This window comes from Pseudophryne corroboree, unplaced genomic scaffold (genome assembly GCF_028390025.1).
Source record: "Pseudophryne corroboree isolate aPseCor3 unplaced genomic scaffold, aPseCor3.hap2 scaffold_798, whole genome shotgun sequence".
Classification (NCBI taxonomy): domain Eukaryota; kingdom Metazoa; phylum Chordata; class Amphibia; order Anura; family Myobatrachidae; genus Pseudophryne; species Pseudophryne corroboree.
In genome coordinates this window covers 147,641-153,822 of record NW_026970377.1, presented here as the reverse complement: position 1 = coordinate 153,822, position 6,182 = coordinate 147,641, and the positions used below count along the sequence as shown (strand labels likewise).

Genomic DNA, 6,182 nt, shown 5'->3' with positions numbered 1-6,182 from the left:
AATTTAGTAATAGGTGAAAAACCATCCTTACAAAGGTGTTAATCAGAGACTTGGCTTTGTGGACACTTTTCAGAGAACAAATTTGTTAGCATAAAAATAAAGCCAGAAAATAAAGAGCTGTTTAATCACTCAATTGGATTTTTCTGCCAGCATATTTTTTTTCTCTGCAACCCACTGCTAAATTGTGCTTCCTAGCTGTTTTTATAAAATCACTGAATCAAATCTAACTCTGATTACATCAGAGAAGGCCAGGTACCCTACACCATAACAGGGGGTTTGAAATTTTGACTTGTCTACTTAAAGATCACCAAAATCTGATAACAAGGTCAATTAGGTCCCTGGGTGGGATTGAACCACCAACCTTTTGGTTAATAGCCATACACACTAACTGATTGCGCCACAGAGACACTTTGCAAAAAGTCCATACTGACAAAGGCTAATAAGCATTCATCTAAAACGTTTCCTAGAAAAACTTTAAAAAGTCAATAATCTGGAGAGTTTTTGTAAGATGTTTCTTCCATCAACCAATGAAGAAACACATTGGTACTTTCCCATGATGAGTGAGTGCTTCAGGATCTCTTGAACTTACATGTGCAGCAGAGTACTGCAATGGAAGCATGCTGGGCTCATAACCGAGAAGTAGGCAGATTGAAACTATCCTCTGCTATATGCATTTTTTTTTTGTTAATTAAAGTAATCCAAAACTGGGATTGATATTTTGTCTCTTTTATTTTTACTTAAAGTACAATAACTTTTACCATTTTAATTTGTTTTAATAGTATATTGACAGTATTGTTTTCTTTCAAAAATCCACTTCATTTTCTTTACCCTATTATTAAAATGGTAATTGACAAAAACAAACTACATTGTCACCAGAAGAGCAATACAAAATGTACAAGTGATATATTAAAATCATCTTTCCAGCTTGAATTTCAATGTTGCATTGGGTCAACAATTTTGTGAGAAACATCTTCACCCTTAAATAAAGATTTTCTTAATTCCTTACCTGTGTGCTAATTAGATATCACCTTGTTTTCACATTAAACAGACTTCCACATGAGAAAGCAGCAAGGATGCAGTGGCGTTAATGTTTCCTGGTGTCAACTTGTATTATTTCAGTAGACATTGAAATGAGGATGCATCTTGCTGCCTTTCCAATGAAGCAAGTTTAATTTAGTAATAGGTGATAAACCATCCTTACAAAGGTGTTAATCAGAGACTTGGCTTTGTGGACACTTTTCAGAGAACAAATTTGTTAGCATAAAAATAAAGCCAGAAAATGAAGAGCTGTTTAATCACTCGATTGGATTTTTCTGCCAGCATATTTTTTTTCTCTGCAACCCACTGCTAAATTGTGCTTCCTAGCTGTTTTTTATAAAATCACTGAATCAAATCTAACTCTGATTACATCAGAGAAGGCCATGTACCCTACACCATAAGAGGAGGTTTGAAATTTTGACTTGTCTCCTTAAATATCACCAAAATCTGATCACAAGGTTAATTACGTCCCTGGGTGGGATTGAACCACCAACATTTTGGTTAATAGCCAAACACACTAACCGATTGCGCCACAGAGACACTTTGCAAAAGTCCATACTGACAAAGGCTAATAAGCATTCATCTAAAACGTTTCCTAGAAAAACTTTAAAAAGTCAATAATCTGGAGAGTTTTTGTAAGATGTTTCTTCCATCAACCAACGAAGAAACACATTGGTACTTTCCCATGATGAGTGAGTGCTTCAGGATCTCTTGCACTTACATGTGCAGCAGAGTACTGCAATGGAAGCATGCTGGGCCCATAACCCAGAGGTAGGCAGATTGAAACTATCCTCTGCTATATGCATTTTTTTTGTTAATTAAAGTAATCCAAAACTGGGATTGATATTTTGTCTCTTTTATTTTTACTTAAAGTACAATAACTTTTACCATTTTAATTTGTTTTAATAGTATATTGACAGTATTGTTTTCTTTCAAAAATCCACTTCATTTTCTTTACCCTATTATTAAAATGGTAATTGACAAAAACAAACTACATTGTCACCAGAAGAGCAATACAAAATGTACAAGTGATATATTAAAATCATCTTTCCAGCTTGAATTTCAATGATGCATTGGGTCAACAATTTTGTGAGAAACATCTTCACCCTTAAATAAAGATTTTCTTAATTCCTTACCTGTGTGCTAATTAGATATCACCTTGTTTTCACATTAAACAGACTTCCACATGAGAAAGCAGCAAGGATGCAGTGGCGTTAATGTTTCCTGGTGTCAACCTGTATTATTTCAGTAGACATTGAAATGAGGATACATCTTGCTGCCTTTCCAATGAAGCAAGTTTAATTTAGTAATAGGTGAAAAACCATCCCTACAAAGGTGTTAATCAGAGACTTGGCTTTGTGGACACTTTTCAGAGAACAAATTTGTTAGCATAAAAATAAAGCCAGAAAATGAAGAGCTCTTTAATCACGCAATTTGATTTTTTTGCCAGCATATTTCTTTTTCTCTGCAACCCACTGCTAAATTGTGCTTCCTAGATGTTTTTTATAAAATCACTGAATCAAATCTAACTCTGATTACATCAGAGAAGGCCAGGTACCCTACACCATAACAGGGGGTTTGAAATTTTGACTTGTCTACTTAAAGATCACCAAAATCTGATAACAAGGTCAATTAGGTCCCTGGATGGGATTGAACCACCAACCTTATGGTTAATAGCCGTACATACTAACTGATTGCGCCACAGAGACACTTTGCAAAAGTCCATACTGACAAAGGCTAATAAGCATTCATCTAAAACGTTTCCTAGAAAAACTTTAAAAAGTCAATAATCTGGAGAGTTTTTGTAAGATGTTTCTTCCATCAACCAACGAAGAAACACATTGGTACTTTCCCATGATGAGTGAGTGCTTCAGGATCTCTTGCACTTACATGTGCAGCAGAGTACTGCAATGGAAGCATGCTGGGCCCATAACCCAGAGGTAGGCAGATTGAAACTATCCTCTGCTATATGCATTTTTTTTGTTAATTAAAGTAATCCAAAACTGGGATTGATATTTTGTCTCTTTTATTTTTACTTAAAGTACAATAACTTTTACCATTTTAATTTGTTTTAATAGTATATTGACAGTATTGTTTTCTTTCAAAAATCCACTTCATTTTCTTTACCCTATTATTAAAATGGTAATTGACAAAAACAAACTACATTGTCACCAGAAGAGCAATACAAAATGTACAAGTGATATATTAAAATCATATTTCCAGCTTGAATTTCAATGATGTATTGGGGCAACGATTTTGTGAGAAACATCTTCACCCTTAAATAAAGATTTTCTTAATTCCTTACCTGTGTGCTAATTAGATATCACCTTGTTTTCATATTAAACAGACTTCCACATGAGAAAGCAGCAAGGATGCAGTGGCGTTAATGTTTCCTGGTGTCAACTTGTATTATTTCAGTAGACATTGAAATGAGGATGCATCTTGCTGCCTTTCCAATGAAGCAAGTTTAATTTAGTAATAGGTGAAAAACCATCCTTACAAAGGTGTTAATCAGAGACTTGGCTTTGTAGACACTTTTCAGAGAACAAATTTGTTAGCATAAAAATAAAGCCAGAAAATGAAGAGCTGTTTAATCACTCAATTGGATTTTTCTGCCAGCATATTTTTTTTCTCTGCAACCCACTGCTAAATTGTGCTTCCTAGCTGTTTTTATAAAATCACTGAATCAAATCTAACTCTGATTACATCAGAGAAGGCCAGGTACCCTACACCATAACAGGGGGTTTGAAATTTTGACTTGTCTACTTAAAGATCACCAAAATCTGATAACAAGGTCAATTAGGTCCCTGGGTGGGATTGAACCACCAACCTTATGGTTAATAGCCATACATACTAACTGATTGCGCCACAGAAACACTTTGCAAAAGTCCATACTGACAAAGGCTAATAAGCATTCATCTAAAACGTTTCCTAGAAAAACTTTAAAAAGTCAATAATCTGGAGAGTTTTTGTAAGATGTTTCTTCCATCAACCAACGAAGAAACACATTGGTACTTTCCCATGATGAGTGAGTGCTTCAGGATCTCTTGCACTTACATGTGCAGCAGAGTACTGCAATGGAAGCATGCTGGGCCCATAACCCAGAGGTAGGCAGATTGAAACTATCCTCTGCTATATGCATTTTTTTGTTTGTTAATTAAAGTAATCCAAAACTGGGATTGATATTTTGTCTCTTTTATTTTTACTTTAAGTACAATAACTTTTACCATTTTAATTTGTTTTAATAGTATATTGACAGTATTGTTTTCTTTCAAAAATCCACTTCATTTTCTTTACCCTATTATTAAAATGGTAATTGACAAAAACAAACTACATTGTCACCAGAAGAGCAATACAAAATGTACAAGTGATATATTAAAATCATCTTTCCAGCTTGAATTTCAATGATGCATTGGGGCAACGATTTTGTGAGAAACATCTTCACCCTTAAATAAAGATTTTCTTAATTCCTTACCTGTGTGCTAATTAGATATCACCTTGTTTTCACATTAAACAGACTTCCACATGAGAAAGCAGCAAGGATGCAGTGGCGTTAATGTTTCCTGGTGTCAACCTGTATTATTTCAGTAGACATTGAAATGAGGATACATCTTGCTGCCTTTCCAATGAAGCAAGTTTAATTAAGTAATAGGTGAAAAACCATCCCTACAAAGGTGTTAATCAGAGACTTGGCTTTGTGGACACTTTTCAGAGAACAAATTTGTTAGCATAAAAATAAAGCCAGAAAATGAAGAGCTGTTTAATCACGCAATTTGTTTTTTTTGCCAGCATATTTCTTTTTCTCTTCAACCCACTGCTAAATTGTGCTTCCTAGCTGTTTTTATAAAATCACTGAATCAAATCTAACTCTGATTACATCAGAGAAGGCCAGGTACCCTACACCATAACAGGGGGTTTGAAATTTTGACTTGTCTACTTAAAGATCACCAAAATCTGATAACAAGGTCAATTAGGTCCCTGGGTGGGATTGAACCACCAACCTTTTGGTTAATAGCCGTACACACTAACTGATTGCGCCACAGAGACACTTTGCAAAAAGTCCATACTGACAAAGGCTAATAAGCATTCATCTAAAACGTTTCCTAGAAAAACTTTAAAAAGTCAATAATCTGGAGAGTTTTTGTAAGATGTTTCTTCCATCAACCAACGAAGAAACACATTGGTACTTTCCCATGATGAGTGAGTGCTTCAGGATCTCTTGAACTTACATGTGCAGCAGAGTACAGCAATGGAAGCATGCTGGGCTCATAACCGAGAGGTAGGCAGATTGAAACTATCCTCTGCTATATGCATTTTTTTTTTGTTAATTAAAGTAATCCAAAACTGGGATTGATATTTTGTCTCTTTTATTTTTACTTAAAGTACAATAACTTTTACCATTTTAATTTGTTTTAATAGTATATTGACAGTATTGTTTTCTTTCAAAAATCCACTTCATTTTCTTTACCCTATTATTAAAATGGTAATTGACAAAAACAAACTACATTGTCACCAGAAGAGCAATACAAAATGTACAAGTGATATATTAAAATCATCTTTCCAGCTTGAATTTCAATGTTGCATTGGGTCAACAATTTTGTGAGAAACATCTTCACCCTTAAATAAAGATTTTCTTAATTCCTTACCTGTGTGCTAATTAGATATCACCTTGTTTTCACATTAAACAGACTTCCACATGAGAAAGCAGCAAGGATGCAGTGGCGTTAATGTTTCCTGGTGTCAACTTGTATTATTTCAGTAGACATTGAAATGAGGATGCATCTTGCTGCCTTTCCAATGAAGCAAGTTTAATTTAGTAATAGGTGATAAACCATCCTTACAAAGGTGTTAATCAGAGACTTGGCTTTGTGGACACTTTTCAGAGAACAAATTTGTTAGCATAAAAATAAAGCCAGAAAATGAAGAGCTGTTTAATCACTCGATTGGATTTTTCTGCCAGCATATTTTTTTTCTCTGCAACCCACTGCTAAATTGTGCTTCCTAGCTGTTTTTTATAAAATCACTGAATCAAATCTAACTCTGATTACATCAGAGAAGGCCATGTACCCTACACCATAAGAGGAGGTTTGAAATTTTGACTTGTCTCCTTAAATGTCACCAAAATCTGATCACAAGGTTAATTA

At 34.6% G+C, this 6,182-nt stretch overlaps 1 non-coding gene across 1 annotated transcript; it reads right to left on the bottom strand.

Annotated features, from left to right (window-relative positions):
* Window positions 1-1,504: 1,504 nt before the first annotated feature.
* On the bottom strand, window positions 1,505-1,578 carry TRNAN-AUU (transfer RNA asparagine (anticodon AUU)). Its single transcript has one exon. It is a non-coding gene; the product is annotated as a tRNA-Asn (tRNA).
* Between the last annotated feature and the right edge of the window lie 4,604 nt (window positions 1,579-6,182).